The 26,006-nt window shown below is 38.5% G+C and overlaps 1 protein-coding gene across 2 annotated transcripts in view; it reads right to left on the bottom strand.

Annotated features, from left to right (window-relative positions):
* RABEP1 (rabaptin, RAB GTPase binding effector protein 1) overlaps window positions 1–26,006 on the bottom strand; it is a 103,924-nt gene that overhangs the window by 77,160 nt on the left and 758 nt on the right. The window lies entirely within an intron of this gene.

The following is a 26,006-nucleotide window of genomic DNA, read 5'->3' as shown; positions in this document are numbered from 1 at the left end:
TTTCCAATACCTAGAACTGTGGCTGGCACATGGAGGTGTTCAATAAACATTTACTAAATAAATAAACAAAAAGTGAGCTGAAATAAACTCACTGAGGAAGAGGGACGTAAGTCAGGATCTTAAAAGACAGCAAAGATTTGAAGAAGCCAAGGAGAGAAGAGTATTCCACTGGGAACAATCAAACGTAAATGGAGCAAGGCAATAATACACAGCTGTCTAGGAGCCAGCAAGCAAATGTGTCTGACTTTGGAAAACTGGAACTTTCCCCACGTAGCATAGTAATCCCCTTGAATTATTTCTTGGGTTGTCCTTTCCAATATGGCAGCCACTAGCCACATGAGGCTATTGAACACCTGAAACATGGCTGTCTGAATTGAGATATGCTGTTAAGTATAAAATACACACGGGGGGCTGGCCCCCATGGCCGAGTGGTTAATTTCGTGCACTCTGCTTCGGTGTCCCAGGGTTTGCTGGTTCAGATCCTGGGCACAGACTTACACACCGTTCATCAGGCCATGCTGTGGTGGCATCCCATAGAGAAGAACTAGAATGACTTACAACTAGGGTATACAACTATGTACTGGGGCTTCGGGGAAGGGGGAAAAAAAGGGAAGACTGGCAACAGATTTTAGCTCAGGGACAATTCTTCTAAAAAGAAAAAAGAAAAGAAAACCTGGGGTACAAATAGAACAAAGTTAAAAAAATATATACATGAAAATCTTAAAAAATATGGAATCAAAGATTTTAGTACAAAAATCTAAAACAGCACATTAATAATTTTTATGGTGATCCTATGTAGAAATTATAACATCTAGAATATACAGGGGTAAAATACATTATTAAAATTAATTTCCACAGGAAGTTATACACGAATGTTCACAGCAGCATTATTTGTAATAGTCAAGAAAAGGAAAGCCAAATGTCCATCAACTGATGAATGGAAAACAAAATGTGATATATTCACATAATATTATTTGCCCATAAAAAGGAAGTAATGGGGCCAGCCCAGTGGTGTAGTGGTTAAGTTCAGCTGCTTGGGGTTTGTGGGTTTGGATCCACAGTTCTCTCATCAAGCTGTGCTATGGCAGCATCTCACATACAAAATTGAGGAAGACTGGCACAGATGTTAGCTCAGGGCCAATCTTACTCACCAAAAAAAGGAAAACACAAAAAGGAAGTACTGATACATGTTACAAGATGGCTGACCCTTGAAAACATTATGCTAAGTGAAAGAAGCCAGACACCAAAGGCTACATATTGTATGATTCCATTTCTATGTAATGTCCAGAACAGGAAAATCCATAGAGACTAAGAGGAGATCAGAGATCACTAGGGGTTAGGGGAAGGAGGAACGGAATGGGGAGTGACTGTTAATGGTATGGGGATTCTTTTTGGGGTGATAAAAATGTTCTGGATCTAGTGGTGATGGATGCACAGTTCTGTGAATATTCTAAAACCACTGAACTGTACACTTCAAAATGATGAACTTGATGGCACATGAATTAAATCTCAATAAAGCTGTTACTTTAAAAAACTAATTTCACCTGTTTTTCTATTTGGATGTTTTTGTTTTGGTTTTTTACTTTTTAAATGTGGCTATTAGAAAATTTTAAATTACATTCTTTGGATCATATTACATCTCTATTGGACAGAACTGTTCTCGAGTGTTGATTGGGTACCCTGGGTATTTTGAGCTCCTATTTTTACCTTTAATTCTCTTACCCTATTTTTCCCAGTTGCCAGCCAGCTTCAGGTATAACCACACTTTGTAGCCAGCTTAGACCCTGAGTCAGTCATCTTAAATCCCTGCTCCCTTGTGCTTTTACAGTAGCACAGTGCTACTCTAATGTGGTATACAGACTGTGACTGGTCTAATGAGATAAGGAGTTTGGGACAGAATGTAGAATCAACTAAGACACTAAGAACATTGCTCAGTTCAGCTGACATTTTTATATAAAGGAAGCAGTACACAAATTCACATTCTGGTCAAGTTTTGTCTCCTTGCAGACCACTGCTGTAGGAGACAAGTGTCATATCCATCTGCCCACCATCTTCTGAATAGTCTTTCCACATTAAAGATATTTCCAGTTTATGAGCTGCAGCTTCCCAAAACAGAATTTAAACCCAAATTCCTAAGGTCCCATGAAACCAGAATGCAGGCATATCACCTAAACCCCTCCAATCACACACACATATGCAACTTCAACTGAGAATTGAGCAGGAAAAAGACAAGGTTGCATTCTTGCTGCTGTAAGGCTTTCAGTAAGTGGTTACGGGTCCAGTTCCTGAAGCAGAAGTGGCATCAGTGCAAGCAGTTACAGCAACTGTAATAAAGTGGAGCCCCATGTGTTGATCAGCATCAGAAGCAGCAGCTTCCTATCAGGCCAGTTCTGTGGCAACTTTTGGGTGTTCCTTAAAATTTAGCCCAGAGCGGTGATTCTCAAAGTGCGGTTCTGAGACCAGAGAGTCACTATCACTTGAGAACTTGTCAGCAAGGGCAAATTCTCAGATCCCATTCCAGACCTTCTTGAATCAGAAATTCTGGGTGTGGGGTCCAGAACTGTGTCTCAACAAGCCCCTTAGATGCATGCTAAAGTTTGAGAACCAATGGCCTATAATCTATTTCTCCCTGCCCTCCCAAAGTCCCTGGTAAGCTATTTCATGTCTTCCCAAAAATCCCCTTTATGCTTAAACCAGATAGAATAAATTGTTTTATTTGCAACAAAGAACCCTGAGTGAAACATACTATACTGTCACTTCCATTACCATTCTTTTTGTTTTTAAAGATTTTATTTTTTTCCTTTTTCTCCCCAAAGCCCCCCAGTACATAGTTGTATACTCTTCGTTGTGGGTCCTTCTAGTTGTGGCATGTGGGACGCTGCCTCAGCGTGGATTGATGAGCAGTGCCATGTCCGTGCCCAGAATTCAAACCAACGAAGCACTGGGCCGCCTGCAGCGGAGCACGTGCCAACTTAACCACTCGGCCACGGGGCCAGCCCCCCATCACCATTCCCTTAAAGACTACTCACAGGATACTAACCACTGATTTTTCTTTAAAAATCCACAAGGGATTAACAGCCATTAGAAGATAGGAAACACCCTGGAAAAATCTGCTTACAATCAACCTGGCTGATTTACTTCTTAACAGTTTGGGGCAGGGGGCGGGTGGGGGAGGCACGTACAGACTTCCCTACAAAGAGCACAGCACAGAAAGGAACCAAGAAAAAAAAGGGAGAGAGAAACTTTAGTTCTTGAAACTCTAACAAACACTACCCTCAGCAGGGGTGATCAAGGCTAGCTAGCATCAACACTGACAACACTGATAAGCCACACTGATAATATGTACTTTTGACAGGATGCAAAGAAAATGCATTTTACCTGTGTAGTCTTCTCCCTAAAACCCACAATTTCAATCTAATCATGAGAAAAACCTTAGACAGATCCCAAATGAGGGACAGTCTACAAAACACGTGACCAGTACTTCTTAAAACCAGCAAGGTCCTCAAAAATAAAATCAGACAAACTGTCACAGTCAAGAGGAGCCTAAGGAATCATGGTGACTAAAGGTAATGTCGTATCCAGACAGGATCAAGGAACAGAAAAAGGACATAAAGAAAAAGATAAGGAAATCTGAGTAAATCATGCACTTTACTTAGGAATAATGGATCAGTATTCACTAATTTTGACAAGTGTCCCAAACTAACATATGATATTATTAAAGGGGAAACTGGACATGCAGTATATGAACACTCTGTACTATCTTCCCAACTTTTCTGTAAGTCTAAAACTATTCTAAAATAAAGGGTTTTTTTTTTTTTTTGAAAAAAACGCTATTGGTTAAATTTTGAATCATCTTCAAGTCCAAATAAATTATTATCTTTACTAAAACTGTGACCAGAGGTCTGGCACTGTTGACCACCCAGGAAAGAGCAAATATCCCTCCCACATACCATCACCACCACATTGTCCCCCCCCCCCCCCAAAAGTCTTCAAGCTTAACAGAAACGAAGACTCATGTATTTGAATGTTTAGCTGAAGAGCAGATTTGCCTTCCCATCTGACTTAACATTATACTCTAAAAGATCCGATTTTATCTGATAACTCTTAGTTTTGTTCACAGCCAGACAGAGAACAAAAGATACAGAAAAAGCAGAGTTTACAGATGAGTGCAGACAGCAGGTTGAAAAGCCCTGTAGGTGAAAAACAGACCTCAGTGCAGGGACTGGGTCACAGGGAAACAAAAATGAAACAATGACTAGAATTGAATTGGAATTCGGTATCATTTAATACACAGACAGTCCCCCACTTACAATGGTTTGACTTACAATTTTTTTACTTTACAACGGTGCAAAAGTGATACACACTCAGTAGAAACTGTACTTCAAATTTTGGATTTTGATCTTTTCCCAGGCTAGCAACGTGCAGTATGACACACTAGTGATGCTGGGCAGTGAGCCGCAGCTCCCAGACAGCCACGCTCTCTCAAGGATCATGAGGATGAGCAACCAATACACTCACAACCATTCTGTTTTTCACTTTCAGTACAGTCTTCAGTCAATTACACGTGATATTCAACATTTCATTATAAAATAGGCTTTGTGTTAGATGATTTTGGCCAACTATAGGCTAACGTAAGTGTTCTGAGCACATTTAACATAAACTAGACTAAGCTACGATGTTCGGTAGGTTAGGTGAATAAAAGGCATTTTTGACAATGATATTTTCAACTTACAATGGGTTTATCAGGACATAACCTCATCATAAGTTGAGAAAGATCTGTAAAGGCAAACAAATCTAATTTTTAAAAACTTCAGTAGCACTGGGGAAGTCATGAGCTTACAGCTCAGCCCCAAAACTAATGCTCACAAGTTATTGATAAAATATTCAATGATGTCCAGTGTAATCTATTTAAGGAAGCAGGGTAAAGAGTAATTTATTTTAGAAAAATTGCTACAAAAAATACATGCTACACTCAGCACCCAGAACGTGGTCTTTAAATACCATTTCCCACTAAAAGGAACCAAGGCTCCTTGGAAAAAATGACTCATTCCAGGCCTGGGCAGGAAGTATCTAAGACAGACCTGGAACATCTTGGCATCTATTGGGGTTGTAGCAAACGTCTTAGGAGTCAACTCAGAAGACACACTAGCCAAAAATGAGATAATCTGAACTACAGTGTGGTAGGCTGAACCATCCCTCCCCCTCAAGACATATCCTCTTCCTAAGACCCAGAACCTGTAAATATTACCTTATATGGCTAAAGATATGATTAAGGACCTTGAGGAGTTTATCCTGCATTATCCAGTAAGTCCTAAATGTAATCACATGTACCCTTAGAAGAAAGAACAGGAGTTTTGACACAGACACAGAGGATTACGTAATGTGACAGCAGAGGCAGAGATTGGATTGATGTAACCAAGGAATGCCAGCAGCCACCAAAAGCTGGAAGAGGCAAGAACAGAGCCTCAGGAAGGAGCACAGGCCTGCTGACACTTTGATTTCAGCGCAGTGATGCCGACTGTGGACGTCTGGCCTCCTCAACTGTGAAAGAATAAATTTCTGTTGTTTTAAGTCACCCAGTTTGCGGTAGTTTGTTGGCGTAGCCATAGTAAGCTAATACAATCAGTAAAAATAACTACAATGAAGTAAAACACATATGTCCATTATTTAAATCCATGTGTTCTTAATGATATACAAAGAAGGTCCTAACATCTCAAAAAGAGAGACAACCAGACATTACGTGCCTCCTGATGGAGGTACACACTACCACATTGAAATATGCTTTAAATAAGCAAAACAAAACCACCACAAGAAACAGAACACACAACAAAAATCATGTTAACAAACAAACGAAAAACTTGAATCTGATTATGACTTCAGATCTAACTTCCAATTTAGAGGAAACACGTAAGGCAGATGAACATGGAGAATACCACCACATGGAGGCAGTTAGAAAATTTCAGGTGTGAACATTCTACAGGATGAATTTCTTCAACAAATAAATTATAAGGGAAAAAAAAGACACCACATAAAAACCAGTTTTAAGGATGGCCCTTATTTTGGATCCTGATTGGAACAAACTCAATTTTTAGACTTGAAACAACTGAGGATACTGGATGACTGGATATTTGGTGATATTAAAGAATTATTTTTTTAGGTGTTATAATAGTATTGTGGCAATGTTTACATAGATAGGCAAACCTCAGAGTTAGTGCAGGTTCAGTTCCAGACCACCAAAATACAGCTAGTATCGCAATAAAGCAAGTTACACAAATTGTTTGATTTCCCAGTACATACAAAAGTTACACTATATTGTAGTCTATTAAGTGTGCAACACCATTATATCTAAAAAAACAACGGACAAACCTTAATTTAAAAAATACTTTACTGCTAAAAAATGCCAACCATCATCTGAGCCTTCACAAGTCACAATCTTTCTGCTGATGGAGGGGCTTGCTGCATGTTGATGGCTGCTGGCTGATCAGGGTGGTGGCTGTCAAAGGATGGGTGGCTGTAGCAATTTCTTAAAATAGGACAACACTGAAGTCTGCCGTGCTGACTGACTCTTCCTTTCACAAACAACTTCTCTGTAGCATGCGATGCTGTTTGATCACATTTTGCCCAGAGGACAACTTCTTTCAAAATTGGAGTTAATCCTCTCAAAGTCTGCCTCTCTGATGCTTTACCAATCAAGTTTATGTAATATTCTAAATCCTTTGCTGTCATTTCAACAATCTTCACAGTATCTTCACCAGGAATGGATTTTCCATGTCATGAAACCACTTTCTTTGCTAGTCCATAAGAAATAACGCCTCACCTGTTCAAGTTTTATCACGAGATTGCAGCAATTCAGTCATATCTCCAGGCTCCACTTCTAGTTCACTTGTTGTTTCCACACCACCTGCAGTTACTTCCTCCACTGAAGTTCTGAACACCTCAGTCATCCATAAGGGCTAGAATCACCTTCCAAACTCCTGTTAATGTTGGTATTTTGACTGCTTTCCATGAATCATGAATGTTCTTAACGGCATCTAGAATGGTGACTCCTTTCCAGAAGGTTTTAATTTGCCCAGAACCATCAGAATGACTATCTATGGCAGCTACAGTCTTACAAATTGTATTTTTTAACTAGTAAAACTTGAAATTCAAAATTACTCCATGATGATGGGCTGCAGAATGAGTGTTGTGTTAGTAGGCATGAAAACAACATTAATCTCATTGCACATGGCCATCAGAGCTCTTGGGTGGCCAGGTACATTGCCAATGAGCAGTAATACTTTGAAGGAAATCTTTTTACTGAGCAGTAGGTCTCAACAGGGGGCTTAAAATACTCAGTAAACCATGTCATAAACAGATGTGCTGTCATCCAGGCTTTGTTGTTCCACTTATAGAGCACATGCACAGTAGATTTGGCATAGTTCTTAAGGGCTCTAGGATTTTCAAAATGGTAAATGAACACCAGCTTCAAGTGAAAGTCACCAGCTGCATTAGCCCCTAAAAAGAGAGTCAGCCTGTCCTTTGAAGCCAGGCACTGACTTCTCTCTAGCTATGAAAGTCCTAGATGGCATCTTCTTCCAACATAAGGCTGATTCATGTGCATTGAAAATCTGTTGTTTAGTGTAGCCACCCTGATTAACTACCTTACGTAAATCTTCTCGATAACTTGCTGCAGCTTCTACATCAGCACTTGCTTCTTCACCTTGCACTTTTGTTTTGGAGATAGCTTCTTTCCTCAACCCTCACGAACTAACATCTGCTAGCTTCAAATTTTTCTTCTGCAACTTCCTCACCTCTCAGCCTTCACAGAATTGAAGAGAGTTAGGGCCTTGCTCTGGATTGGGCTTTGGCTTAAGGGAATGTTGTGGCTGGTTTGATCTTCTATCCAGACCACTAAAACTTTCTCCATATCAGCAATAAGTCTGCTTCACTATCTTATAATTTGTGCAGTCACTGGAGTAGCACTTTAATTTCCTTCAAGAACTTTTCCCTTGCATTCACAACTTGGCTAACTGGCACAAGAGGCCTAGCTTTCAGCCCATCTCAGCTTTCAACATACCTTCCTCACTAAGCTTAATCATTTCTAGCTTTCTTTTCTTTTCTTTTTTTTTTTTTTTAAAGATTTTATTTTTCTCCTTTTTCTCCCCAAAGCTCCCCGGTACATAGTTGTACATTTCGTTGTGGGTCCTCCTAGTTGTGGCATGTGGGATGCTGCCTCAGCGTGGTCTGATGAGCAGTGCCATGTCCGCGCCCAGGATTCGAACCAGCAAAACACTGGGCCACCTGCAGCGGAGCGCGTGAACTTAACCACTGGGCCACAGGGCCGGCCCCTTCTTTTTTTTTTTTTTGAGGAAGATCAGCCCCGAGCTAACATCTGCTGCCAATCCTCCTCTTTTTGCTGAGGAAGACTGGTCCTGAGCTAACATCCGTGCCCATCTTCCTCTACTTTATATGTGGGACACTTGCCACAGCATGGCTTGATGAGTGGTGCCATGTCCACACCCGGGATCCGAACTGGTGGACTCCAGGCCACCAAAGCAGAACATGCGAACTTAACCACTGCGCCACTTGACCGGCCTCTCTAGCTTTTGATTTAAAGTTAGAGATGTGTGTGTCTTCCTTTCACTTGAACATTTAGAGGCGGTTGTAGGGTTGTTAATTGGCCTAATTTCAATACTGTTGTGTCTCAGGGAACAGGGAGGCCCGGGGAGAGGGAGAAAGACAGGGAACAGCCGGTTGGTGGAGTAGTCAGAACACACACAACATTCATCAGTTAAGTTCGTTGTCCTATACAGATGCAGTTCATGGTGCCTCAAAACAATGGCAATAGTAACATCAAAGATCACAGATCACCATAACAAATATAATAACGGAAAAGTCTGAAATATTGCAAGAATTACCAAAATGTAACACAGAGACATGAAGTGCACAAATGCTGTTGGAAAAATGGCACCAATGGACTTGCTTGACACAGGGTTGCCACAAACCTTCGATTTGTAAAAAACGCAGTATCTGTGACGCGCCATAAAGAAAAGCTCAATAAAACAAGGTATGCCTATATACAGAAATGTTTCCAAATTAAATCAAATAACATCTGAAATTTGCTATTTAAAAGTCCAGGAGGGGAAGCAGGGAGAGGGTTACAGATGAAATAAGACTGGCAATACATTGATAATCACGACATATGGAGGGCAGTGGTCTACATACTAATCTTTTTATTTTTTAAGTTTTAAAAGTTCCATATAAAGGACTCTAAGGTTAATTTTTTTTTAATCTTGCTATTTCTGTGTTTGAGGGCTTAAGTCTAAATTAGCTGGAAAATAACGTACCCATAAAACATCATTCCTGCACCATTCCACATAATGGGGCATTATACATACTCATACATATAATTCACAAGGGAGAACTATTAATAAAAAAATTATTTCTGGTTATTACCAATTCCTTTAATATAAAACGATAATTGGTTTAGAATATTCTGAAGTTTTTTTTATCATTTACAGGGAAAAAAGTCAAGCCTCATACAACATAAGATACCTCTTAGAACCATGTTTGATTACACTGTAAAACAAATCAAATTCCCTTTGTAAACTCTGTCCTTCATTTTAACACAGAAAATCTTAAATGTAAATGTAATTTCTCATCTCCCTAAACTTGTGTTATAAAAAGGCTACAATATAGTTACAAAATTAACATTAGGAGTTACTTGTCATAAGAAAAGTTCTTCATAAATAATAAAACACAAGGGTTATATTTTATTTATAAGGAAAGTTGAATGCATTATTTATGAACTTTTCAGAAATATCAAGGTCATACATAGAGAGAGATCAGAATTTTGATAAACAGCTATCCTACCTACATGTAGATAAAGAAGATCAACTGTATGTCTCTGGAAGGGGACATGAGAAACGAACAGGTAAAAATTTGAAGGAGAGTGCCTTGAAAGAAAGAGTCTCAAAGCTAGAAAAAATGAAATAATAACAAGAGCTAACAATTAAGTATCACCTATTTATCAGGTACTATATGGCAAACAGTACAGCATAATAGTTGAGAGCACAGGCTCTGGAATTAAATTACAGTCTGACTCCTAGTTCTACTACTTACAAACTGACTCCTTTCCATCTGTAAAAATGGGCACTAGTCTAGTACTACCTTTGAGGGTTATAGCAAGGATTAAATAATCCATATGTGGATTTTCACGGAGTATCTGGCAAGGTATTTTATACAATGGCTCATTAAATTTTCACAACAAACCAAAAAGTAGGCATTATCATCCCCAATTACAGACGACAAAATATTTTCTGAGAGATTAAATTATCTACCCATTGTTACACAGCTAATAAGCAGCAGAGTTGGATTCAAACACTGACCTGCCTTGTGATTGATTCTAAGTATTTAACAGAAGAGAGAAGAGATTTAGGCATCACGTGAGGAGTTATAAACAAGTGTAATACCATCTCACAGAGGTGTTCTTTTATTTAGTCACATTGTTCATTTACATGGTGAAATACATATTACATACTTAATTATAAATTATCTTCCTTTATAGTAAGAGCATCATACTGTTAGGTTTTTTGTTTTTTTTTTTAAGTCATGTGTATAATTTTACATCAGAATGGAAAAGGGGCATTCTAAAGCATTTTGTTATAAACTAGTGGTTCTCAACCGGGGGTGATTTTGCTCCCCAGGGGACATTCGGCAATGTCTAGAGACATTTTTCATTGTCACAACTGGGGGAGACAGGTACTGATACCCAGTGGGTACAGGCCAGAGATGCTGCTAAACATCTGACAAAGTACAGGACAGCTCTCTACAACAAAGAATTATCCAGCTCAAAAAGTCAATTGTGACAAAGGTGAGAAACCTGTTATAAACTGATAGAGTTGAGAACTTCTGATATATAATGCCAGAGTAGAAGACAGGGAAAAAGTCCATTCCAATCCTAAAATTCTGAGATTCATTTAGTCCAAATCTATATCTAATTCCTAAAGTTCTGCAACAGCTCTCTCAAATGCTCATTTAGCACCTACTTAGGTACCCAGGTACTTTTCAATACTCTCAATCTCACAAAAATGAAGTTCGATTTAAATACTAAAGAAATATAGGAAAGATACAGCAGTCCTATCAAAGTATGCAAACACTGCATCTAAAATATTCATGGGTGTTTTTCAGTCAAAGTTTTAAAAACTTTTTTTTTTTAACGGAGTGCATAAGGAAATAATTTGATTTCTTGTTCCAAATTCAACCAGATCACTCAATAACAGTCATCAAAAAGGCTTTCACTTTCATATCACCAAACAAGAAATACTCTGGTTATAGGAATAAAGAAAAAGGGCTTGATCCACAAGTGTCTCCTGTACAATCTTCAAGGCTCCTGAAAGAGTAAACGTGGTCCACAGGTATGTAATGTTTCCACCAAGTGTACAGTCAAGTCAGGTGATGGGGGTAGCAATGCCCACATAAATCACCCCCACTACCATAACTTATTCTCCTTTATCACTTTGCCAAACTGATTCTAATTTATGGCAACAAAATTTCACATAAACACACATACACAAAAACACTAGACTTGTTGGAGGAATGTCCTTGTATAAAAAGCCCTTAATGATTAGTAAAAAGACAAATATTATTTAATGGTTAAAGGATAATGATAGACCATTTGCAAAAGAACTCCAAATGCCAAGAGAAATCAACTAATGCAAATCTAAACAAGACTCTTTGCTCACCAAAATTTGCCAAGATTTTTGTGGATTTCTTTTTTTTTAAATTAAAGATACCACTACGTAGTGTTGGCATGCTCACATTCTGCTGGCGGGAGCACAAAGTACTACAACCTTAAATAATGGTGTATTAATGTTTTTTATTTCATTTATACACACACACTCATTTTTTTAAAGACTGGCCCTGAGCTAACATCTGTTGCCAATCTTTCTTCCTTCCTCCTCTTCTTCTCCCTGAAGCCCCTTAAGTAAGTACATGGTTGTACGTTCTAGTTGTGAGCCCTCTAGTTCTACTATGTGGGACACCACCTCAGCCTGGCCTGATGAGCGCTGCTAGGTCCACCCCCAGAATCCGAACCAGCAAAACCCTGGGCAGCCAAAGCAGAGCGTGCAAACTTAACAACTTGGCCACGTCACCAGCCCCGTTTTCTAAATTTTATGATGCTTTGACATCATGGGGCCTCTACTAGCCAGGGAGAGATTGCCCCTCCAAGGGCTAGCTAATTTCTAGAGATAACAATTCACCCAGGACCACGGCTATCATATGCAAACCAACCAATCTCAACTCCATATTCCAACCACCTCTTTTATATAACTCTCACAGACCAAGCCAATATTTCCCCTGCCCTAGGGGAATATTTCTGATACCTAGGGCCAGGTATCAGAAAACCAGAGACCACTCCTATAGACCAGAGCCCACCAACATTATTCAAACCATCCAATCCTAAACTTGCCTATTCTGCCCCACCCATTCCTTCTCATGAAAACCACAATAAAGGCTCTGGGCCATGCGCTCCCTGCGCTCCTTCTGCCTCCTAACCAGCCCTGGTACTTCCCTACATGGCTCTGCATGGCATGGCATGCCCATGTTTCTTGGGAACTATAAGTAACAAACTCTTCTTTCAAAGGCAGTTGTCTCTGTGTCTGTCACCTTTCATACCTGATTAAAACAAATCCAGGGTATACTCCAAGACAGATGACTACGTGGTAATCAATAGAAAAAGACTTAAAATTTTGTTACTCTTTAACAAAGCCATTTCACAGCTAAGAATTTATCCTAAAAACGTAATCATGGATATGTGTAAAGATTTAATTGCAAGAATGCTGACTGTAGCATCAGTTAAAATTTCAGCAACAAGCCAATGTCTAACAAAAGAAAAGTGACCAAAAAAATTATGAAATATCTATACAAGTTTCAAGATGAAACTTGAAAGAGAGCACAACAAATTTTACCAAATCTACAGGGAATAAATATTTCCTATACTATTTAAAATGTCCTCAGCATGGTAAAAAAAAAAAAAAAGGAATGTTTCCCAATTTATTTTACCAGGCTAGTATAATCAAGATACCAAAACCCAAGGTAGTGTCAAATGGAAAACTATGAATATAACTGCAAAAAAATGTAAAACATTAGCAAATCAAATCCAGCTACATACTAGAAGAACAATCCATCACAACCAAGTTGAGTTTATCCCAAGTATATAAAATCCACCCAACAGCAGGAAATCCATTAATATAACCAATTTTGTTAAACAGATGAAAAAGACCTGAAATAATCTCAGTAAATTACAAAGAAAAGAAAAAAAGTAAAGCAATTAAAGAGGAAATAGCTATGGGAAACAAAGAATGTCCAATATAAGGATGATCCATGTGCCTAAATTAGAGAACCCAACAAACAGAAGAAAATATTAAACAACAAAAAAAAGGAAAGAAAATACTACAAGATTTAAAGGAATAAATATTCCCAAAAGGAAATCAGAATTGAATCTGCAAGAAAAAAAATAATAAAGATGTGAGCAAACAGGTGCACAGAGGAGAAAAGTAGAAAATAGAAGAAACTTGTGTCCTGGACATCCCTGAGCAGCTGAACCAGCCTTGGACTGCTTTACTTCTGAACTTGTTACACAGACAAAACGAATCCTTTATTTTTTTAAGCTACTAGGGGTTGGATTTCCAATGGCTCTAAGACTGAAGTATTCCTGATACAAAAGAACATAACAAAATGTACATGTATCAAAAGTATCAAAATTTAAATGCACCTAACTTTTGAAACAACTAATAAGATTCACTGAGGGAAGTATTTGCACAAATATTTAGAAACATATGTATCAGGATGCTTACAATAGTGTTATTTGTAGTAGGGAAAAAATTTAAAACAAATATTTTTACCAAGAGAATTAAACATATTATGGAATCCATACAATGTAATTCTATGCAGTAATTAAAAATAATATTTATAAAAAATAATATTTATTATTTAATAAAACATTATGAACATTTTTTCATTTAAGTGGGAACAGCATACTATGAAAGTATCATAATTTTTCATCAAATTTTTAAGACATTTCATATGTTATATACATATGAAAATGCCAGAAAGATAATATAACAAAATGTTAATAGAAATTACCTTTGGGTGATCATTGTTTTATTCTTTATGCTTTTCTGAATTTTCCGAATTGTCTGCAACAGGCAATATAACCTTTATCTAAAATTATAAAATAATTGTTTGCAGAAAGAAAATTAATGTCTTCAATACAAGATGTAGAACACCTAATTTGACAAACAGCTCATATAGAAATAACTTAAGAATTCAAATTACATTGGAAAAAAATGGGCCATTTAGAAAAAAAATACAAAACAAAGTATAAGTGGATATCTAACTGATATTGAGATAATGTAGGTCTTTGAAAGCATTATCAAGTTTGTTCAAATTAAATCTTAGACCTCTTTATATCGTTAATTACACCAAAAGCCAAAATAAGACAAAAGATGAACTTGGGAAATATCTGTTACAAATAAAAGACAAAGGCCTATGAAATAAAGATATTTATAAATTAATAAGAAAATGGCAAAGGACATGAAGAGGCAATGTGGAAAGAAAGAAAACAAATGACCAAGATATTTTTTTAAAAGGCCAATCATACTAAAAATGCAACTTAAGACAGCAGTAAGATACCGTTTTTGCCTGTGCTATTGGCAAGAAAATTTTAACTCTATACTTAATGCTAACACGGGTAAGGTGACACTAACAGACATGAGCACTAATGGCAGACATGTAAGCCAGAACTAGAGTTCTGGAAAGCAATTTGGCTTTTTATCAAAACTTCATACTTTTTGATCCAGAACTCTCTAGGAAATAAAAATGACACCAAAGATTAATGTCCAAGGATGTCTCCTATAGAATGATTTATTAATAGCAAGATCTTATAAATAATCAAATAGGCAGTAACAGCAAAATATTGGTATTTTGGTATTTTATGGTATATCCACATGATAAATTATAGACTTTCAAAATCAATGTTTTTTGAAAAATAACTTACAACATAGGGAAATTTCACATCATAATTAAAAATAGCAGAATACGGAACTGCATGAGCAATACAGTCAACTGCTTTAAAGCTGTTTTATTTGTAGATATAAAACATGACCAGAAATACACTCTAAACTGACAAAATACTCTGAAAGATGGAATTACCGGTAAGTTCCGTTTTCTTTACACTTTCTTTCTACTTTATGATCAAAAAAGAAAGCTGGGGTTTTAATTTTGACCTTTTTTTCACGATCTGACTAAACCTGACCTGAGAGGTAGTGGGTGGAATGAAAACAGTCATGGGAACCTGGATCCTGGGCAAGTTACTAAACTTTTATTTCCTCAATTGTGAAATAAGGATACCACCACCCTTAAAGAATTTGGAAGATTAAATAATATAATCAATGCATTTAAAGTGCCATTACGCACTTTAATTGTAAAGATGTTTGCTAACGATAGACGTTCTCCTTAATTTATAAACTCAATAAATGAGATTTTTTAAGGCCTTTTGGGGCGGGGGAACATGGTGGGCAGACAATGTGATCATTCCAAATTTTATTTGAATGAAGACCTAAGAACAGCTAAGGAAAATTCTAGAAAATGAATAATGAAGGGTGCGTGGCTCTTTAAAATATTAAAAAACTAGAAAGTAGAAAGGAACAGTAATTGTAACTACGTTAACATAAGTATAACACCAGAATAGATAAATCAAATGAACAAAATACAATCCAGAAACGGACTCAAGTATTGCTAGATATATAGCATATAATAAATGGTGGCATTTCAAAAATCAATGGAGAAAAATGGATTAATCACTACACGGCGTAAGAACATCTGGGTAGACATTTGAAAATAAAGAGTAAAAGCTCGATTCCTATCTCAATCCTTACATCAAAATAAATTCCAGGGGGCCAGCCCCATGGCCGAGTGGTTAAGTTCATGTGCTGCACTTCGGCGGCCCATGGTTTCGCTGGTTCAGATCTTGGGCGCGGACATGGCACCGCCCAATAGGCCCCGTTGAGGCGGCATCCCACATACTACAGCTAGAAGGACCCACAACTAGAATATACAACATGTACTTGGAGGATTTGGTGAGAAAAAGCAGGGAAAAAAAAAAGAAGATTGGCAACAGTTGTTAGCTCAGGTGCCAACCTTTTAAATAAATAAATAAATAAATAAATTCCAAAGTAATCAAATATTTAAAAGTAAATACCAGGGGCCGGCCCAGTGGTGCAGCGGTAAAGTGCGCATGTTCCGCTTCTCAGCAGCCCAGGGTTCCCCGGTTCAGATCCCGGGTGCAGACATGGCACCGCTCATCAAGCCATGCCGTGGCAGGCGTCCCACATATAAAAAGTAGAGGAAGATGGGCACAGATGTTAGCTCAGGGCCGGTCTTCCTCAGCAAAAAGAGGAGGATTGGCAGCAGTTAGCTCAGGGCTAATCTTCCTCAAAAAAAAAAAAATAAATAAAAAATAAAAGTAAATACTAAAGTAAATACTAGAAGATAACAAAGAGGCAGAAGTAAACCTAGAAGCTATAAAAGAAAAAACTAACAAATGACATAAAAGTTAAAATACTTACATATGCCAAAACATCTCAAAATTAAATCAAATAAGCTGGGGGAAATTTTTGCTACAAACAACAGAGATCAACTTATCCATATGCAAAGAACTCAATTTGCTAAATCACAAAGCTGTAAGCCCTCTTATACCCTGATGGTGAGCCTGTAAATTGTCAAACCTCTTTGAAAGAGAATTTGGCATTTGCCATTTAATTTTTAAACACGCACATTCTGTGACTCAGTAATTCCTGTTCAAGGAATTTATCCCACAAAAATACTCATGTGAGTATGCAAAGATACATACAAGGATATTCGCTGCAGCATTATGGTAATAGTACAAATATTCATTAATGAGGATTTAGTTTTAAAAGTTATAGTGCATTTATACTACACAGCCATAAAAATTACCTATTTCAAAAATGATGCATAATCTGTATCAAAAACAAAATTAAGAAAAGCTTGAGAACAGCATCAGGTAGCATGATTCCACCTTTAAATCATCAGAATACACATTTTTCTAAACTGGAAAAATATATACCAGGACTTTACCAGTGTTTATCTCTGAGGGGTGAACTTATGAGTTTATATGGGCTTTTCCTTTGAAATTATACATTTTTTTACCATAAGTATTTATTACTTTTTATTATTTTTGATGCAAAAAAATTTTAACTAAGAAATTTAAAAACACATAGCATCAAAGAATAGACAAATACATCAATGGAAAAGAAAAAAGAGCCCAGAAATAGATCCACACAGAGTCAACTGATCTGTGACAAAGAAGGAAAGGCACTCAATGGAGAAAGGATAGTCTCTTCAACAAATGATGGTGCTGTAACAACTGGATATCCACATGCAAAAAAGAAAAAATGAAGGCTGGCCTGATGGCGCAGCAGTTAAGTTCGCGTGCTCTGCTTTGGTGGCCCAGGGTTCGCTGGTTCAGATCCCAGACCTATGCACTGCTTATCAAGCCACGCTGTGGCAGGCATCCCACATATAAAATAGAGGAAGATGGGCAGAAATGTTAGCTCAGGGCCAATCTTCCTCAGCAAAAAGAGGAGGATTGGCGGCAGATCTTAGCTCAGGGTTAATCTTCCTCAAAAAAAAAAAAAAAAAATGAATCTAGGGGGCCAGCCCTGTGGCCTAGTGGTTAAGTTCAGCACGCTCCACTTCAGGGATCCGAGCACAGACCTACACCACTCGTTGGTGGCCATGCTGAGACAGCAACCCACATACAAAACAGAGGAAGACCAGCACAGATGTTAGTTCAGGGCAAATCCTCCACAGCAAAAAATCATCATTGTCATCATCATCATCTAGATACAGACTTTACACCCTTCACAAATATTAACTCAAAATGAGTCACAGACCTAAATGTAAAATGCAAAACTATAAAACTCCTAGAGCAAAACATAGGAAAAAATCTATATGACCCTGGGTACAGCAATGACTTTTTAAATACAACACCAATGGTACAACCTATGAAAAAAAAATTGATAAGTTGGATTTCATTAAAAGTAAAATCTTCTCCCCTTCAAAAGACACTGTCAAGGGAATGAGAAGACAAGCCACAGACTTGGAGAAAATACTCGCTACAGATATATCTAACGAAGGACTGTTATCCAAAATATACAAAGAACTCATAAAACTAAATAATAAGAAAATGAACAACCTGATTAAAAGATGGACAAAAATTCTGAATGAAAGAAGATATACAGATGGAAAATGTGCATACGAAAAGATGTTCAACATCGTCTGTCATTAGGGAACTGCAAGTTAAAATGAGATACAACCACACACCTACTGGAATGGCTAAAATCCAAAACACAGACAACAAATGCTAATAAGGAAGTGGAGCAATAGGAATTCTCATTCATTACTGGCAGGAATGAAAAATGGTACAGTCACTTCAACATACTCTTACCATGTGATTCAGCAACCACACTCGTTGGTATTTACCCAAATGAGCTGAAAACTTACATCCACACAGAAATCTGCATGATAGAAACTTTATTCATAATTGCCAAAACTTGGAAACAACCATGTCCTTTAATAGGCGAATGGATAAATAAATTAGTACATCCATACAACGCAACACTAATCAGCACTAAAAAGAAATGAGCCATCAAACCACGAAAAGACATGGAGAAACTGCAAATGCATATTATTTAGTGAAAGAAGCCAATCTGAAAAAGCTACATATGGTATGATTCCAACTATATGACACTCCGGAAAAAGTAAAACTATGGACACAGTAAAACGATTAGGGGTTGCCAGGGATTTAGGGGGAAAGAGGGATGAATAGGTGGAACACAGGGGATTTGAAGGGCAGTGAAACTATTCTGCATGATACTACAATAGGCAGTGGATACATGTCCACTGTACATCTGTCCAAACTCATAGAATGTACAATGCCCAGAGTGAACCCTAATGTAAACAATGGACTTTGGATGATAATGACGTGCAGGTTCACCAACTGTGACAAATGTACCACACTGGTGTGGAACACTGATGGTGGGGGCATCTAGAAGGAGAGGGGGTATTACAGAAAGTCTCTGTACTTTATGCTCAACTTTGCTGTGAATCTAAAACTGCTCTAAAAAATAATGTCTATTAATTTTTTAAAAATTGTAACCATATCTGTATCCCCAGTACCTAGGACAGTGCCTGGCCTATAGTAAATGCTCAAAATGTAATAATAAAAAAATACACAGCATAGTGCAAGGCATATACTTCTCAATAAATCACAGTCACCATTTTATTACAAACTAACAGGATACAGTAAACTAAAACATAACTTGAGGGAATGATGGCCTACATTAAAAAGAGAGTTGAGGGTCTTGACCAAAAAAGAATGTTTTTGCTGTTCTTTGCATAAGTCACATAAAGTCTATGTCTGGGATATTTTTTGCCAATTTTAGGAGTGCCATTTTAAGAACAGCACTAGCAAACTATATATATGGTATCAGAACATCTGGCTAGCCTAGCAGAGGAAGCCACAAAGAACGGGGAGGATACAGACCCCTTAGATGAGGAACCACCAAGATGGAAGAAAGCTCTTTAAATACCTAAAGACATTTTGTGTGGAACAGAAAATAGCCTAATTCTGATTCATTCAAGAAGCCAGACCCAAGGTGCAGAAGTTGTAGGGAAGTGATTTGGACCCAAGAAAACTAAGAATTTTCTAATACAAAAAGTTTCTAATACAGAAAGTTCTAGAAAGACTGGATTTTCATCTGTTAGGAACAAATGCAGAACAAATTTTTGCAATAGAGATGGATCTAAATTGTCAACGTGCCTTCTGTAACTCTCTACAGAGGCTTACTCAGTTCACAATAAAATGAAAGAGAGCAGTAGTTTCAGACAGACTCTGCTCTAGAGTAGCTAAGAAAGTTGGGGATATAAGATCTAGATGGGACAGGCAAGGCAGCAGCTGTTTATTCACAGATCATAAATGCAGCAAGAATTTAGAGAAAGTAAATATCACTTGGGGATTAAATGGTAAATATCAATTTTGTCCTGATTTTTAATAGCCTTAACCAAAGGAATGGCAACCCACACCATGGTTTGCCCTCCCCACCCCACCACATTTCCCACAATAAGGACCAATCACACCTGTGCTTATTACTCTAACAGCTTTTCTCAACCCAGGTTCCATGACAGAATTAAACTGTAACGCCTGAGGTATTTAACGTATATCACAAATTAACTTCTCTCCTGTGCATCTAGAATGTTATATCTTTTGGATAACTGGAAAAATACCCCAATTATTTTCTGTGTTCTATGGTTAAGATGAGGAACCCAGATAAGTATAAACAACCTAATCTACTTGACTGCAATAAAGGTCTCAAAACTACAACCCCCACTGGTTGCCTAGACTGATGGATAAACAGTATCTACATTCTCAGAATCCTCTTCAATTTCTCTCCTGCCTGCACCCCAAACTAAATGTTCAGCAAGCTGCTTTTTACCACCACATTATTTCTCACATCTATTATTTCCTTTTCTCTATTACCACTATAACCCCATCATTTCTCTCCTGGACCACAGCAACAGCCTAACCAATTTGCTGAACTAACCGTCTGCCTTATGATCAACCTACCTATAACCCCAAGTTATACCCTGTATAACTTCCAGAGCAAGCTTCCTATAGCGCAGTTTGGATCACACTATTACTCTATCAAAACACATAGGCCTAGCCACATCATCTAGAAAAACCCAAACTTCTTGGCTGGCAGCAAAGCTTTCCACCATTCAGGCTCAATCCCCTTCTTCAAACCTGTCTCTAAACAGGACTCACGCTCCCAGGACACCAGAGTATTCACACACTACCCTTCAGAGGGTCACCTCGGCACCCTCTCCAACAAAGTCTGGATCTCAGTTCTGGGCATGGCCTCCTGAAGATTTGTTCCTTCCCTGGGTGCTCTGCCTCAGCCCTAGAGGTAGTGGCTGCTCCTTCTGTTATTCATATATTCTTCAGGGTTTTCTTTTTCTCTTAGGTAATCCCCTCTTTGGCTAATAACTCTTCATATTAAACTTTCCCTGTTTAAATCTAAAAATGAATTCCAGATGGTTTAAAGTACTAAATATAAGGATAAAACTACAAAAGTGTTGGAAATGAGTTGGTTATTGGTTTTGTCTTGTTTTAAAATAAACATGGGACTTGGGGAGGTCTTCCTAAGTAAGACAGGAAATCCAGAAACCATAAATTTAAAAAATGGTCAGATCTTCATAAAAATTAAAGCTTTCTGCGCAAGAAAAGAAAAAATAAATATATATATAATCACTAACTTTTAGGGAAGTACAAATTAAAAAGCTATCATGTCATCTACTTGCTTAAAACCCTTCACTGGCTTCCCTACAGCTCTAAAGCTGAAGCCCACCCAGGCCAGCCCATACCTATTTCACAGCCCCTCACTCTCTCTACTCAGGCACACTGACCTTTCTTCAGTTCTCTGACTCATCCTGCGCATCCACCAGATCTCAGCTCCAGGACCATTTCCTCAGAAACCTTTCCTAGCCTCCGTAAATGGGTCCAACTCCTCAATTATACGCATTCATAGAGCATTGAGCACATAGATAGGCATTCATAGAGCACAGCTGCTCAGACCAACAAACTTTGAGTGATCCTTGACTCGTCTCTCTCTAGCATCCCATATCTAATCCAAATCTTGTGGTCCATACCCTCAAAATATAACCTCCACCAATATGCCGTGGTCCAAGCCTCATCATCTTTTTTCTGGATTAATGCCTCCCTTGCCTCCCTTTACTCTAGTGGCAATCTAGCAGCCAGAGTGTTTTTTTTTTCCCCTGAGGAAGTAGCCCTGAACTAATATCTGTTGCCAATCTTTCTCCTTTTTTCCTGCTTCAGGAAGAGTAGCCCTGAGCTAACATCCATGCCAATCTTCCTCCGCTTTATATATGGGTTGCCACTACAACATGGCTGACAAGTGGTGTAGGTCCATGTCTGGGATCCAAACCCACGAACCCAGGCCACCAAAGCAGAGCCTGCCAAACTTAACCACTACGCCACAGGGCCAGCTCCTAGAGTGATTTTTTAAAACATAAGTCAGATCACATCACTCCTTTGCTCAAAACCTTTTCAATGGTTCCCTACAGTGAAAGCCAATCTTTACAATGCTTGGCTACAATGTAGGGCCCAACATGATCTGCCCCTAGCCCATTACTTCCCACCTCAATCCTACTACTCTCCTTGCCCACCTCCCCCATAACTTCATTCCAGCCACACTGACCTCCATGTCATTCCTCTAACATGCCAGACATACTTCTTCCTTAAGGCATTTGCAAAAATTGATCCCTCTGTCTAGAACACTCTTCCTCCAGATATCCTCATAGCTAACTCTTCCATCTCCTTCAAGTCTTTGTTCAAAAGTCATCTTCTCAATAAGGCTACTCTGACCACTCTACTTAAAACCAGCCTATCGCCCTTCCTTTTACCCTGCTCTATTTTTCCTTTTTCCCATAGCACTTATCACTCGACAATCCCTATCATTTGCTTATGTGTGTTTTTGGAACCTGTTTCTCCCGCACTAGATCAGGTTATACATTATGTGTGTTGCCCACTGATGTATTCCAAATACCTAGAATTGTGCCTGGCAAGCAATACACACTCATATTTGTTAAGTAGTTTTATACTTGTCTGTGGGATTATCTAATTAATGGCCATCTGATTCACCACCTAGGAAGAGGGACTGGGTTTGGTTTTGTTCATCATTGTACTTCCTAGAGCCTAGCATAGTGCTTGGCACAGACTAGGCACACAAACATTTGTTAACTGAAGAATATCCTTTTTTATCCATCAGAAGATGCAAATTTAGTACAACTGACATTATCCAGAGCTTGTAACAGTGTAGGGGAAATCCACCCTCTCATATACTGTTAACAGGTATGTAAATTGATACTTTTTTGAGCGTAAGCTAGCAACAGCTATTAAAATTTCAACCACTCAGAGCTCATGCCCTTTAATTCAGTAGTCTTACAGAAGTAAAAGCAAGAGTACTTAAAAAATATGTACAAAGATAACTATTACAGCACTGCTTATAAAATAATGAAAAAATTGAAAGCCGCCTACTTGTCCATCAATAGAGAAACAGAAAAATAAATCATGCACGGTACACGCATGTGATGGCATACCCTTTAACAAGTACAAAGCGGATCTGTAACAATGACCTGGACAGTAGTCCATGATCTAGTAAATAGACCAGAGGGCCCTGGCATCAGATGGCCTGGATTTGAACCCTAGGTCCACCCACTTCCTAATTATATAATTCCAGGCACTTTTAACATCTCTGGGCTTCAGTTTCCTCATCAATAAAATAGGAACAATACTACTATCATAACAATATCCGCCTCACCGATATGAAGATTTCCTGAGATAATGCATACAGTGTTTACAGTGCATTACATGGCCACACAACCATTTACAAGTATATATTAATTATAGTTAACATTTACTAAGTGACATAGACAAGGTGCAGATCTATCTATGTAAAGCATGTCCATTTCAGAGGGAAAAGGCAGCATGTCTGTGCAACTACAGAAAAAAGTCAAGGACAGAAAACTTAACAGTGATTACCTCTGGGACATGGGAGAAGACATACTTCTTAATATCCATACTTTTTTAATGGAGAGATTTTAGAAGACAGCGTTTTCAAATAAAAAAGAAGTGAAGTAAAATCAGAGCAAAGGCTTCTAAGATATAATTTAACTTAGATTTAAAAATATTAAAATTTGAAAATTTTTACATTAGTCTTTGAATTCTCAAAGTAAACTGGGATAATCAGCTGAAATTTGTTTGGCTATTAAAATTACCTTTATTCTAACGGAGTAAACTAAGATGCACCACCAAAAAAAAAAAACTTTTTCAAAAAATTTACAAAATAAGGAAATAAAGAGAACAAAAAATCAATTTCATCCCGTCAATTTACACACAAACCAATTCTTTTCTTAATCTACCATATCTCCAGGAAAAACAAAGACACGTCAAAAAAGGAAAAGAACACAAAGTCAACATAAAAGACAACTGCTTCTAAAATCGGATAAAAGCAAGATTAAAGTCAAAAACTAAGCAGTTATCTCTTACTGTCAGTTTGACTCAAAAGAATTCTGCGATAGTCTTTTTAAAAATCCACAGGGCTAGGTAATTTGAGTGTGCTTAAAGCTAAAGTGGTAAGAAGTGATCTATATTAAGCTCAGCCAAAGAGAAAAATTAAATCCCCAAGATGAACTTCTAAGAAGACACTGACACAAAGCACTCAAATACACTGAACTCTCTCTCCTTTTGTAAACAGTAGCTGTGGCTGCTCATTTACTACACTAACGGAAAATAAATACTGCAATCTACGCAAACTAAACCTCAACCCGGAGTCACAGGATCTGAAAAATAGGGAATAAGCCTGTACTAAGAATAGCAAGAATACAAGATTTCCTAAAGCTCCTTTTTCCTTGCCTCTTTCAAGTGCTTAGTCACTTCTCCCTATTTACATGGAAGACCATTTCACATCTTGAAAGAGGCAGGGAATTTTGACTCCAGGCTGTCATGTCACCTGAGCTGCCCTAGACGTTTGTTTCCATGCAACTCAAGAGAAGGCAGCAGCCAGCTAAGCATACCTACCAATCCAGATCAGAACCAGAGGCCACTGGAGCTTTCTGTATTCTGCCTCTGTCTGCAATAACAAAGAGGGGTTTGTGGAAAAGCAAAAGTTTTCTTCCCTGACACCAAACGAAAAGGTGAGAACTAAAAATGTAGCCTGAAAACACCCCTGTTCCCTCTTTGAGAGCCCACCAGAAATGCCTCTCTTCTCTTCTACTAAAACAGAAACAGCAGAGTCCTAGATAACTCCAGGTGTAGGTACTAAACATCTCTCCTTAGGCAACTAACAAAACCTAAAACTAGAGGCTGACAGGTTTTGGAGCAGACTTCCAAAAAAAGTAGCCAGCCTTAAAATCTGATAACATTGTTTCAGGTTCCCCAAAGGCAAGAACAAAGAGTAAGGTTTTCGTCAAAGGTTATTTTAAGAGATAATCCTAGGCAAGGGCAAATTTTTAAGTACCTACTATGCACCCAGCACCATATTCCAACATTCCACTCCCACTTAAAGATGCTAAGCACACGCTGATGATAGAAATACATCTGAAAGAGCGTTCTCCACCAGATAGAGTACCACCCTGCCAAAGACCAAGCATATTCTTTCCAAACATAACTCCAGGTAGTAAAACCTGGAACGATGTGGCCAATCTCTGAAGCAGAGCTTAGCCCACTTCCCAGAAGGTCACGAAGGACTCTAACCACCAACGTGGATTACTTACGATGGGGTTCTTTTTCCTTCCAAGAATCCAAGTGCTACAAAAGACACGTTTCCTCGACCTCAGCATTCTCAAAAACCCACGCTCCTCACTATTCCCAATTTCCCCCACAATACTACGAATCACTTTACATAAAAACACGTTGCCATCTTTGTAGATAAAATATAAAGGCTTAAATTAACCTGTTCTCCATGAGGGAGAACACTGAAGTTCAGAGAGGCTGAGAAATTTGCCCAGAGCTTGTAAGTGAAGGATCCAGGTCCTTTAGACTCCCAGGCCCCGGCACTTACCATTAAGCAACACTGCCTCTCAAGGAACGCTACTAAATCCACTTACTGATCCCAACTTGTTTTACAAAACTGGGTGCAAAGCGCTCTGTAGCACGGATGGGGGGGGGGGGGGGACACAACATCACTACCTAAGCAGTTTTTTTCTTTAACGAATGTAGCACATGTTCCCGATCCTCCCCACGGGCAAAACCCACGTGCCGGTCCCACCGCTGCCCACGGCCCGAGGCTTCTGCCAGGTCCCGCTCCGCCTCCCCACGCCTCCCCACGCCTCCCGCCACCGCCGGCGCCTCCCGCCCCCTCCCC

The sequence above is a fragment of the Equus quagga genome, chromosome 11 (genome assembly GCF_021613505.1).
Source record: "Equus quagga isolate Etosha38 chromosome 11, UCLA_HA_Equagga_1.0, whole genome shotgun sequence".
In the NCBI taxonomy this organism is placed as follows: domain Eukaryota; kingdom Metazoa; phylum Chordata; class Mammalia; order Perissodactyla; family Equidae; genus Equus; species Equus quagga.
Note: the sequence above shows the minus strand (reverse complement) of the source record. Positions and strands in the feature narration are given on the sequence as shown.